This window comes from Camarhynchus parvulus, chromosome 1A, assembly GCF_901933205.1.
Source record: "Camarhynchus parvulus chromosome 1A, STF_HiC, whole genome shotgun sequence".
NCBI lineage: Eukaryota > Metazoa > Chordata > Aves > Passeriformes > Thraupidae > Camarhynchus > Camarhynchus parvulus.
Window position 1 is genome coordinate 10,026,523 of NC_044586.1, and position 14,129 is coordinate 10,040,651.

Below are 14,129 nucleotides of genomic sequence, written 5' to 3' on the forward strand. Positions count from 1 at the left end.
TTTTCAGAAGAAATGGGAGAGTGCCATACACGGCACAAACACACAGCATAAGAACAAGAGCAAATGCTGCCTTGTAGGGGAGTTTTAAACTCTGGATGGGAGGACAGATTCCAGATAAAAATCTGAGAAAGAAAACTTACTCTTCACATCTTAATGTCTCAAACAATTGATGTGCCTGATAAAAAAATTTGAGTATCTGTTAGAAACCACAACATCGAGCTCTTCTCCTTCCTCCGTGTTTTAAAAATAAACTTCAAACAGCAGAATTATTGTTTAAGTTTCAGAACTTTCTTCTATCTCTGCTTGGCATAAAGGATACCTCATAGTGACAGTACAGTAGAAGCATTTTCACATCTGAATAAAGCCCAGAAATAGTGTATTACAGCACTTGTCAGAGAGTTTGACAAAGCAAAAAAGATTCTTGCATGAGACATTGTTCAAATACAGAATAAAAAGAAGTCTTGCCCTTCCTAAAGGAATTTAGAACTTGAAATGGCAAGTTTTCTCACCCAGCATTTGTAGATTTCTTGAAGTTTTTTGAACATCAGGCAGTTTGTAACTGCCCAAATAGACCCCTCAAAATAGAGGGCACACCATAAAAAAATATCCTGAATGTGACAGCATTCTCTGAGATTTTCTGTGTTTCCATACTTGTTCTTGTCCTTGTCAGTTGCCTTTGCCACTACTCTTCTGGCCAAGCAGCTCTGTAATAACCTTTGCTTTGAATCCTCGTGGGTGTAGATTCACAATAATTACACCACCACAGATATTGTCTCCCTGAAAGTGGAAAAGTTGAGGGATCACATGCCTGTGCTCACCTCCTGAGTCTAACCATGCTGACAATGAACTTCAAAATCTTACGTTCCATTCAAGGCTCAGAAGAAACTGGAAAGTTTCTTGCAGCAAGGATGAAGCCTTTGCTCAATGCAGGAGATGCCCCTTCTTTTACATGTAGTGTGCAATGCTAATCTAGGCATGAATATCTCACAGTGAATGAGTCTGCAGTCTGAATTCAAATTAGTGGGCTCAGAAAATCCCTGAATTCAAATTCCTAGCCCAGAAATATGAAGAAAATGCTCATTAAAAAAAAAAACAAACAAACAACAAAACAACCAAAATCAAATCGCCAAACAAAGACAAAAAAGGAAATAAATGCAGCTTTTTACTAGCCTCAGTACTATTATTTACCATGATTTTGGTCAGATAATTTAAAATAGAACACAAACAAAAATACCCCAAATAAAAGGAAAGGGAAACATAAAAACAAACAAAAAAACCAATTGTGGTGTCATATCATATTAGTAAATCATATTATGAAACTGATTTTCAAAGTCTCCTATTTGTGTTGGAAAAGTTTAGTCTATACATTAAAAACCACAGTTTTTTATTATTTCAAGTACCAAAAGATGAGGATATATCATAATTTCAAATTTCAAGGCCTCATTTGCCTTACAAATAATTCTACAAATGAGAAACTCTCTACAATGCAAAACATAGACTTTTATTGTAATTGGTGGAGTTATAGTATTGTTTCCTTAGCTGGTGGAAATTGGTATAGAGCCACCAAAGGCAAAGGATCAGCGATGATTTCGGCAAACAGAGGTTGACAGCACTGTTATTTTCACTACAGTAAAGGGAAACATGCTGTGCCAGCCTTAATGTTGCACATACTTCCCTGAATTCCCGATTTCTTTTAAATTTTAGTCTACCTTATAAAGCATTGCAGTGGGTTACCAAAAGAATGTCATTTTGACATTTTAATTCTCATAAGAGCTCTTTATATAGTTATTTACTGCGCCTCATTTTTTGAAAGAGCCTTACCAAACCATTATCTCCAAGTTCATCTCCTGTATGAAGCTTTTTACCTTAAAATAGACAAGATATTGAAAATGTTTTACAAATTGAATTTTAAGCCTGAAATGAGAGATTGTCTCCATCAGACTCACTTCCTTACCACTAAATATGAAACATTTGCATATCCCATTGGAGGCCAACTCAATGTGGATTGTAAATTATGATCCAACCTTAAGATTTATTTATTTGGCTAACATAAGGTCTGTAATAGATTTCACTAAGAACCATTGAATAATTACAGTCATGAATTGGGATAAATTATTGCAGAGGTTAGGTCTAAGCATGGAATTACCTCTTCCAGGGCTTAAAAAGAGAAAATCAGCATGGAAACTGAAGTTGCATGAGTGGGAAGATCAGTTTTTCAGTGGAAAAACCACATCTAAAGGGCTTCCAGGGATTAAAAAGAGAAGATCAGCGTGGAAGCTGAAGTTGCATGAGTGGGCAGATCAGCTTTTCAATGGAAAAACCACATCTAAAGCCCCCATCTTACAACTGGAGCCAGTATATTGGTCCAAATGCTCATGTCAGCAAGGCTTCTCAGGGAGCTTCTTCTTTGGCTTCATCTAACCAAAGGAAGTGAATTTCTGATGGGAAACTCCGTTGAAATAGAAAACCAGAAACCACAACAGAAACAAAAGGAACTAATAACAAAAAGTGCATTGTGGAAAAAAAACAAGAACCAGCCCTAACTAAAAGAAGACTCTGAAGTGAAATAGAAACAAATAATTTTGATTCATTTACAGGTATAGTGAATGCTGTCAAATAGCGGGATAAATAAAACACAATAATACTTCAGCAGAAAACTATCAGAGCAAGGTGGGAATAATATTTCAGCATTTCATAAAACTAGCAATGAATAATGGGAGGAGTTCTGCTCTAGATCCTTGCAGCCTAAACCATTCTATTACTTGATGATTAGAAGGTGAGCCTGGTAAAGGATAAAAGTGAAACCCTTTCCCTGAAAAAAAAAAGCAGATAGAAAGAAGAACACAGTATTTAAATAACACTTAATAATGAAACTGGGGAAGCCAAATAGAAACTAACAGTTTTCCAAGTAACTGAGCTATATGTGGAAGAAACATACTTTCAGATTTGAGAGGCACTTAGATCCCACAGGATTAATTCAACACTCCATTTCAATTCCATTCCCCCTAAACCATAAAGCTGAGAGTTGAAAAATGTTAAGTCTAGGTGACAGAACCTTTTCAGCTACAAAGAATGGAGGGAAGCAATTGTGTCTGCTTCTGGGAAAGCTGGAGAGAGAGACATATAATAACTGCTGTAGCATCTGCAACCATTTAGAATTAAAGACCTGTAGCAGACATATAGAAGCAAATAGAATAAATGCAACAGAGTTCTAACATTTTTAAGACAAGATACATCATCCCAGGTTCAGGCAGACAGAGCATGTAAGCATCTATTAAAGCTCTGCATCTGTAGCTGTTGGACAGGAAAAAAAAATCAATTTTCATCATTAAGCAGGCCCTAAATTATATTTAAATCCTCTAGAAATTACCGGCAATGGAGGAATATGCCCATAAGAAAAAGGGGTAGAAGTAAATCAACAGGCCAGCCTGAGATCCCCAAGTTCACTGAGGATAAAAATAACAAGTCACTATTAATGAAAATACTGACATTATTCATTAAAAGAATACAACATGCTGTTTTTACTATAAGAATACAAGCTGACCTTCACCTGAAATGAAATGCAACAATCTACAGGATTATAGCATAAGGCCTATAAAGTGTGTTTATTCATTTATAACTTAAAAATAGGCAGAAATTGTATGAGTACAAAAGAAATAAATTAACACTTAGAAAGAGTGAGAAATGTTAATCATAGAAAATGCATGATTTCATCAGATGACCAAGAATGGGAAAAACCAACTGTATACTGGCATTAACCTCCTCAAAATTAAAAAGAGAAAATAATTTGTGCCTTCAACCAAAACATGAAATATTACATAGGAGTTTTTCTACAGCTATTCCCGCTGCAGGTACTTTTTTATTAAATAATTATAAACGGGGTACCCTGGCAGGCTGGACCAAATTCTGCCACATGCAACAAGAAGGTCAGCTGCCTTTCCCAGGCAGATACATTGCAAAGCAAATATGCTCCTATTTTTCTCTTAAAGGAAAGTGTGGAATCACATTTTGACATCACCTCCATGGAAGTTACTACCATACTACATGACTGGTACCACAAAGTTAAGAAAAGATTTAAGCATGCAACCACCAAAAGCAGAGCTCTTTGGACCTCTGACAGAATCTTCATTTTCAGGGACAGACATCTACATTTACTCCCATCAGAGAGATGGGCAGATACTTCTTACACAGTGATGAGATGAAAAATATTAGCCAAGCCTTGAAAGCAGGTAATCTAAAATGAAGGAAGGTGTAAAGTTGTGAGGAAGATGGTAATAAATAGTTGTGAGAGGTAACCAGTTGACAAAGTTCACTTGGGAATGTAAAAATATATCAAATGCTCTTGAGTCAAAGTAGTTAGAATACAAAAGGTATTAATAGCCGGTTTTGGTTTTATAATTATCATATAACAAAAAACAAAACAAAACAAAACTTCAGCACATTCTGTCTTTGAAGGGGCAGAATAACGTTGGATTTCTACCAGAATTCTAGGTTTTAAAAATACCCCTTAAGGAACTGCAGAGCAGTAAAGGAAATTCTTTAGAAATAGAATTCCTGTCACTACTAAACTCTGAAGGTGACTGAAAAACAGCTGTGCCAAATAATGGGGGTTTATGCTTTGATGAGGCAAACAGTGATGTGGGCATAAAGTGCTATGACTAGCAAATAATGCTTCCTATATTACCAGGAAAGAGCTGAAGAAGTACTTAGACTTTGGGGATTTTTACAAACTAATGTTAAAGAAATCCTGTATCTTGATGGTAAGGTAGGAGACATGTCAGTAAAACAGCTTCCTGGTCTGGAACCTTTTTTGAAAGAGGATTTTCCAAAGCTGAGTGGTTTTTAATTTTAAATTTCAAATGAAACTGTCATTTAGCAATGGCTTCACACTCTTTTCCATTTCCCTTTCAGGTGCCTGCATTTTGAATTATCATTGAATTCCACAAAAAAAGCAAGAGGCCTGGCAGTTGCACCATAACTTGCCTCAGGTATATCCTGAAAATGTCCTCCATGGAATTCCCCCAAAACACATCTCTGTGATCTCAGTGAATTTAGCTCACTAATGTTTTATGGGATGCGTCTGCTAAAGGTAGATACAAAAGAACATTTAAAATAATTTTAAAATCAAGACAAGGAATCCTTGATAAGCTAAGGCTCCTGACTTGTTATTAACCTGTTGGGCAGCCAAGTGCATCATTCAGTCATACATAAAAATCTTCAATAAAGGCAGGAGAGGTTTTGATTTATGAGACTTTTTTAAAGATCACTTCAAAGATTTTTAGAGCAAGGGACCCAGTTCTAGAAAAAATTCAGCTATAATCTTAAATTCACACCTAATCAGAAGTATATTTTAACCTAAAACTGAGCAGGTTTTGGACAAGTTGCCTGGACAAATTGAGGTCCTGATAAATGGAGTAAGAGGTAATGCTTTGCATTGTAGCTCCCCAAAAAGATGCCAGACACCTTCCAGAAAGAAATATAAATAGGATTCCAGAGAATGCAGCCTTCAAGTTACATTGTTAACACAATACCTCACAGGAGAATGACAAACATGCCACATCAATCTTCAAATCAAATTATATTTTTCATCTGCCATATTTATCTAATTTTAAGCCAAGCTTTTAGCATTATCTGTGAAAAATACGTATTGAACAACTTTCAGTATTCAGAGAATACTTCTCAGTTAAATCAAGTGCAACAGCAGCATTACATATTTCACATGTACACCCTAAGAGGTCAAACTTTACTCCATCTCTCATCAGGGATTTATAACAACTTGGGGGATAAGGTTCATTCTAAATATATGTTGAAAAAGGTCTGTAAGTGCAAATAATGAAAGAAATAATGGAGTAGGTGTTATATTTTTAAGCCACTGTGTGTCTTACATTGAACATTTGTTCAGTGTTAAATGCATGGGAGGCAGAATGGCCTTGTCCTGAAAAACATCTTTTTTAGGACTCTCTATTTATGCTGCTGCTTGGATGAAGGAAGTGCCACAGCCACAGTCCTGTTAAAGAAACACTCACAGTTCAAGAACTGTTTTTTGCCTGCTCTTTCAGATCAACTTTATCTTCCACTGACATCTGGACAGCACTGAAACTTCACAGGATGAGCCTGACTGGAACACAGGCACAAGAAGGGATAAATTTAGGAGGAAGCAGTGCCAGAATAGTACCAGGGATTGCTGTGTAGGACACTAGGAAGGGAACTGTGACTGATAATGAGAGAAGGAGATGCTGGGAATTAGCATAGTTCAGACACTGGCTCTGAACTCCAGTGTGTTCAGTGGAATTGTGGGGAAAGGTGCCAGAAGGAGATTTAACCAGGATTTGAGAAGAGAGGATTGGAACCTGTTTGACAAGAAGATAAAAAGAAAGGCTGAGATTCATATAAGAATCTGCACTAAGTTTGTGAGGCCTGGCTGAAGAGTGTAGGATTGGGGATAAAAAGCTTGGACCAATATATCTTGGATTGAGGGGGGCAAGAAGAATAGAAGCAAAATACAGTGGAAAGGGAAGAGTGAATTTTGAAAGATAAGGGAAGAAAGGAGTAAATGGAGGGGGAAGGACTAATGCCATCTTTCCACTCCCAATCTCCCAAGACTGCAGTGAAGGCCAAGATTTCACCTGGACTTGGAATGCTTCCCTGCTGCACAAATATTGGTGAAATTCTTCAGTGAAGCAAGAGGACAACAACCGCTATTGCCATCACCTACCAGTTAACTCTAATGGTGGAGATGCAGGTGGCAGACTGAAGGGATTTTTTTTATGCTAGGCTTTTTCCAAATGTTATTTTTGTTAACTAAGGCATCTGAAAGTGGGCCATGAGGGATCCTTTTCAAGGAGAATATGGGAGTAATCCAAAAGCAGAAAATATCAAATCAAAACATAATCATCTCTCTTTCCTCCTCCATGAATGTATATTTTAACATTTTCCTTTGAAGGTCCCTATATTTTCATGTGCATGGCATAAATTTTGCAGTAATAGAGAGTGGTCCTGCTAAGTAAATGAGAATATCACATGCAGAAACCCTGCTGCATCTGTTGCAGAAGCTATAAACTGTCTGGTGAACAAGGAAGGGAGAGGATGCTCTCAAAGTCAGAGCAGCTGAATGCTACCCTGGAGAAGTGGGTTTGGGTTCTGAGCCTGCTTCCACCACTGAGTTCCCAAATGATGAGAGGCAAGTCCCTTTGAGCAAACTTTCACAGGTGGTCACTTACTGTATGTTCCTCATTTTTGGGACTTCTGACTCGAGACCCCACCATCAGATTTGCAGAAATGCTGAGCAGGACCAGCTGCAAGTGCAGTCACAGAGTGCTGGCCTGACCCCACAAACTGCCCACAAATGCTGAACTCTCCAAAACAGGAGTTCTTGGGTATAACAAGGTCAAATACACAAAATCAGTGGGGATTTTTCAATTTAATCTCATTGTGCCATCATCCCTGTAAAGCAGGGATAAAAATTGTTTTCACATCACAATGCACTTATAAATGTCTTAGTCCTTATGTAGCATTCACAGGTTGTAATGGAGGAAGTATAAAAAAAATCTATAAAGAGGTTAACAATTCTCTCTTGAAAGAAGTATCTGACTATGTAGTGGATAAGGCTTGGGGATGCAGTCAGGATTGAAATCCCACAGGATGATTAGCCTTTAACAGAGCACTGCCTATTTATGTACTGAATGAAAGAATCTTGTAGCAGAAACTGCTGGTTATCATGTCATAATAGTGCCACAAATTAAAGCTGTACCAGTCAACTTAGTTTGGTCATGTTGTAATTAACTTTTATTATAATTAACTTTTTTATTACTTTATTTGCAATCTTAATATCCTCTTCAAGAAGATTTCATGTGTGCAAAGACAGAAGGACTGGGGATTTTTACTAGTTTGTTATTCTAGAATATAGTTTCATCTTCCTTTAAAAAAAATAAAATCAGGGGCTTCACCAGAAGTGCTTTAAAAGCAGCAATATTTTTCCCCAAAATATTTTGAAGACTCTTGACTCTGATCGATGTACTCATATAAAACAACACTTAAAAATTGCAATGAGCTAAAAATTCCTTTCCCTCAGTTCTTAGATATTCAATATTCATCTCTAAAAATGACTAATACAACAAAATCTCAGAATAATTAGAAGCAAAAAAAACCCATACAGCATAATCCAGAAAGCTGTAGGAAGGGGAATCTCTGGGAAAGTTTGGAGTTCAGACACAACAAATACATTGCTAGTGTTCCATTTGTGAAATGGTCTGGGCTGATCTTGCTTTATGGAAACTCCAGCTGGTTATGGGATGCAGTTGGAGCTTGAAAGATGCCTGTGGCTAAGAAGCCAGAGTGTTGGTACATCTGCTCTCTATATTTCATGTTTGCATTCATTTTCAGCAGCCCCGTGCCTTCTAACACAAACATGACATAAAAATCTTGATATGTGTAGTGCAAGATCAAGCAATAATTTTATACACTGATGAGGAAAGAGAGAAATAAAGTCTTATTCTTTTAATAAGCAAAATTAAAAGCAGAAAACCCAGATGCCTGTATTTCCCTCTCTGTTATCATTTCAGAGTAACCAGACTGTCTCTTACTCATTACTATTTACCTACAGTTAAATATTAGGCATCAGTGATAATAAATCCCACAAGTGGCCTGTCAGAGTTCTTTCTTTTGCTATCTCAGAACACAAAGACTGATGAAAAAAAAAATTGCTTGAGAAAATTACACAGACCAGTAATAACTTGGAAACTGAAAGGCACCAAATGAAAGGAATATAAGCCTGAAAAAAACATCATCAGCTTTGATTAAAATAATCACTGTTGCAAGCATGGAATTCCCATGAGAATGCTAGGAAATTGTAAATCATAAATCTACTTTTAGAAGACTTATATGACTCAATATAATGCTTATTGCAAATCAGTTCCTCTTTTTTTAATAGAGCTTGAAACTTGCTAACATACAGTAGCACAATTCTTGCAGAACAAAAGCTATACATGCTACATTTCAGCAGACATATTACTTTTATTTTAAGAGTCTTTCAAAGGTGTTACACCAAAAATACACTGAATGTATGTTTACACAGAAATTATAAGGTACTACATTGGTAGATTGCACTTGTGTGGCAAGAGGGTTAAAAAAGGGCTAAAAGCAATTCAGCTGATAGCCATGCTTGCTCTTTGTCCATGTAGAACACTTGCCTTGCACAGATCAACCACAGATAATTCATATTAGCCAGACTATCTTTCTAGCTGGAATGGGTACCCAGGAAAAAAAAAACAAAACTTCTCTCATGTGTCATCATTCAAGAAAAAGGACCAAAAATGCAGCAGACTTCTCTGAAATGATGCTTTTTTCTACACCAGCAATGAACTGTGTGTCACAGATCATACTGGCTTTGGTCCTACTGGAAGTACTCTTGTGTAGAATGCCCTTTATCTGATGAATATCTCTGAATACACTCCCAATTCACTACTACACTTCCAGTTAAACTATACACTCTTGAGTATAATGTGCAAGAGAGGTCTCCCTTTACCAATCCTCTGTTTGAATTGTGAATCTTAGGCAGATACTTAAGACAATATGAACACATTCGTTACACATCCAGTGCACTGTTGCAAGAAGCTTTTCAAACCACCTGATTGTTGCTTGCTTTTGATGAAATCCTTTGTGCCTCCTGTTTATCCCCTGCCACCACAAGTAGCTGCTGCTGATCTCCAAATCAATACCCTGTGACATCCTGGGTGATGTGTCAGTGCACAAACACTTATGAATTTACCTGATGAACATAGAGAAAATAAAGTGAACTCATAGAAGGAAAAGTCACAAGAGAACCTTGGAGAGTTTTTTTCACTGCAACAAGGAAGTTTCAATGAAAAGTAGGGACTAGCAGCTGGAAAATAAAGCTGGAAGTTTCTGATTTCTGGCAAAAGCAATTTAAAGGGGTTTTTTTCCCAACATTTCCTTTCCCATTTGCAGCTGACTGCCATCTTCAAAGGCTTTGGGCAGAATGTCTGAGAAACACACCCTCTCCTTTTGAAATCTATTGTCTATCTTCTCCTATGTTGACAAAGATCCTGCTTTTTCCTTGGTGTGCTCAGACACTCCAGGTCTCACACTTGTTACAAAGCCCTGAAGAGCTTCCTGAGGCTCAGGGTGCCTGTGGATTATACTGTGGATGTTTCTGAAACAGATATCTGAAAACTTGGCTGCTTGTGATTATGAGTGGCTAGAATTGAGGATTCCTTCAGTCTTGTGTTCCCCATCAGTTTGACCTTATAAAAGTAACAACCATGTAGCCATAACATAGCAAGGGTTTTTTGAGCTACTATGTGCAGACATAGCATTTTCATTCATAAGTATTGCCTGATGTCATGAACATATCTCTTCCTAGATAAAGTCCTTACCAACGGAATTTCATATTTTGTCCAGCACAGGATGAAACACCACATGATGAGGGCAACTTCTGTATTGTTGAAATGAGACAGGATTCAGTAACTGCCCTGGTCCCTGACAAGTTACTCTTTTACTCACCAGAAACTTTGAAAAAGGGATGAGTTTTGAACTATTAGGTCTGCATGCATAAGCAAATAATTGTCATACAAAGATAAATGGTTTGGTGGCAACTCCTACATTAAAGAAAATAGAATTGCTGTTCACTATCTGTCAACACAGAGGTCACTCCCATCTGAAAGTGGAATTCTTAAAGGAAGAATTAACAGACACAACTGGGATTCAGTATGTTAAAACTGTAGATAATATAGACAGTGGATAACGCAGTGGTAAATGCAGGAAAAACTCCTGTGACAGCAGCAATTGGCTTCTGACTTTGGCCAATTTACTGCTCATTTGAGGATCACTACAGTTTTAAAGGAGCTTCTTGGGGGGTTTCTGAAAGGTTGAGAAAGCCAGTGTACAAGATTATGGGTGTGTGTGAATACATTACCTTTTTGAGGGTATGAAAAAGAACAAAAGCATAATGCCTACACAATAAACAGACATTTACACTGGCACCAAGAAACAAAATGTTCAACAAAATAAGACTAGAAGTGTGCCAGTGACAAATAGCAGCATCATTAACTATACTGTAAATTTTCAGCCCCAATTTTTTTCACAACCAAGACCTTTTGAAACTTATTTATGTAATGAACCAAACTATACACAATACAATTTTTTTGCATGTTATATTAGGCTAGTTTATTCTTAAAAAAAAGACAATTCATCCTAGATCCTGCCCAGACTATACTGTTTGCATGTGAAAATACACGTCAACATTTGTATCCTGAGGCAAGAGCAAAAACTGAGGATTTATCCTGCTCTTTGCAGAGGCTGCAAGATCCCTGGGACAGCCAACAGCCCCACAGTCTGGTGCTATTCACATACTGCAACAGAACCGAGTTTCCCGTTTCTTGCTTTCAAGTTGTGGGTGCATGTGTTACCTGTTGGATGGTTGATTTTTAGGTTAGCATGTCACTGGGAGACTCTTGGGATCCTAACTGTAAGCTCCATATGCTGTCAATTAGTACAGATTTCAGAAACACTGGCTGTAAGTGAAGAAATTAGAGAAGCACACAGGAACAATAGGTTGATGGGACTGATTCCAACTGTACAAGCCTGGACTGCGTGGTCCTCAGATAAAACACTCAAAACAATTCTGAGCAAAGAACAAATTAAACGTGGAATCCCAACATACCAACTCCTTGGGATAAAATTCTACCAATTTTGACCAAGGTGGATGGGACACCTATACTTAACCCAGAAAAAGAGCATATAAAAATTATACGTGTTTGATAAATAGCAAATACAAACCATTATAAACCAACCAGTTGCAGAGAAAAGAATGGAAAGTTTAGCTGTGTTTAACCATGTTGTCAGACCAGCACTGGGACAACAACTAACTCAATTAAATGTTTAAATATAGGTTGTAGTGTTTAAATGTAGGTTGACGGGCAACCAAAAACACCTGCAAGCAAACATGTCAAGAAGATATTCTGTCCTCTTCTGCCAATTTTCCTTACATCATCTCCCATGACAGACAATGTAAAGCTAGAAGTTTCACCATACTAGCTGGGAAAAGACTGAAACACGTGGATGGGGTGGGAAGTAGAGGGGCCATGCACCATAACAACAGTGGATGTTTTAAAGATGCATATGAAAATTCACAGGAATATCATAAAATTACTACATTTTGAATATTGATGTAAATAAGATTAAGAAATGATGCCACAGTTCAAATTGACACAATTATCCATAAACTGTTCCTAAAAATAAAGATATTAGTCTAATGACTGACATCTGCTAATTTCTAAAGTAAAGTTTTCATAGCACAATACATCAGATTTTAACAAATCTGGCTTACTGAAATTGCAGTACCTGAAGTCCCACAGTTATTAAAACCCCAAATGCTCTGAGTTCAGCAGCTGTTCAGGAGCTTTAGGAACTACTTAGAGGGAGCTTATTTCAGGACCAATGTGCACAAGAGTCATTACCTATAGGCAGAACAGCTCATATGCAATTATGCTACAATGACATTTAAGAACACAGCCTTACCTTTAATTTACAGTATTTGAGAGGTGAAGAGGAGCCACTTGCCCTAGGTGCCTTCTTTGTCTAATGGCACTTAATTTTACAAATGAAAATTGACTTTTTTGTTAGCTGATAATTCTTCTTCTGAAGAAGAAAGTACAATTTTGCTTATATATAATTCACAGGTGGGGAAGTTCTATCAAATCAAAGGGGTACTTTTATTCTTCCTGAGGAACATGCCACAAAACAAACTGCAAGAAACTTGTGTGAGAAAGAATAAGCTATGATTTATTTTGGGCACGAATTCAGGCATGGGAAGGTGCTGTAATTCAAAGGTATCTCTGCAAACCTTCTCTCTGCATCAACCATTGTTTGTTTTCATACTTCTACTTTTGTTCTCCATGAGAAAGAGACAGAATGATAGAGCCTCAAAAAACTCACTCAGGAGTTCCTGCAAAGCAGGAATAGCCATGTGAACTTCCCTGTAATACACTCATCAATATTTTGGAATGAATTTGCTGTAAAGCTACCTGAAAACAGCCCTCCAACCCTGCTCTTCTTTCTCTCTATATAATGTTGACATTGGTGTAGTCATTCATACCAATTTCATCATTAAAAAATTACCATATTTCTGCCAAATGAATGGGGTTTTTCAGATGCATGAGGAAAGAAAGTGTGAAAGGGAGATACAGTTGAAACAGCTACCTGGACAGCACAGTGATGTTGGGACAGATCTTTAAGATGTAAAAAGTTTGGAGCTGGTTTGATAGGTTGGATTTTGGGTCAGAAAAACCCTTAAAAGCAATAGCTTGTTGCATATTCATACATCTCATATATGATGCATAAATTCCATTCAAACAAAGGATTCTCTCTGGTCAGTGTCAACTTCTTCCTCTGAATCCTAACAGCATCTTCAGGGCTGAGCGAGGCGGAAAGAAGTTCGTTTCTTCTGACAAGAGAGCAATAAATTCTTTTCCTCTGAAAAATTAGATGTCCTGTGGCTGCTATCTCAGTGCAAGTCCTCTCTTTAAAAAAAGTATCTTACATAGCATAGTTTCTATTTTGACACTATGTTATAATGTAAAACTGCATTTAACACACTACTTAAGAAAATTAGTATCACATAACTTTCTAACATAACACATATAATATTCATTTTAATATTTGAGAAAAGCCATTCATAAAATACACATTTTTCACATAAAAATTTGCTGATGGCCTGTCACAGGTAAGCTACAGACAGATCTCTAGGAACCTGTACCTGTACTCTGAGTAGAGCTGTTTTTCTGTTCAGTGTGCTTGTCTAGATTCTACTTTTTGTCATTTCCTTCCCGATCTCACAGGGCAAGCAGGAAGTAAGATGAGACAAGGGGAAAGGCACAACAGAACAGGACTGGCAAGATTAGGAAGGAGGCAGGACTTTTGTTCAAAGAGAACCACCATCCGTGAGAGTCCCCATGCCTTCCACTGCTAGTCTGACTGAAATGATGGCACTTTGCATCATTGCTCTGCCACCATTTAAAGCATGCTTCTGAGCGACTGTGATGCAGGACCAGGGGTGCCAAAATGTCCCAGACAAAGGCACTTAATTAAAAGATGGGCACCCTTCTGAAGAG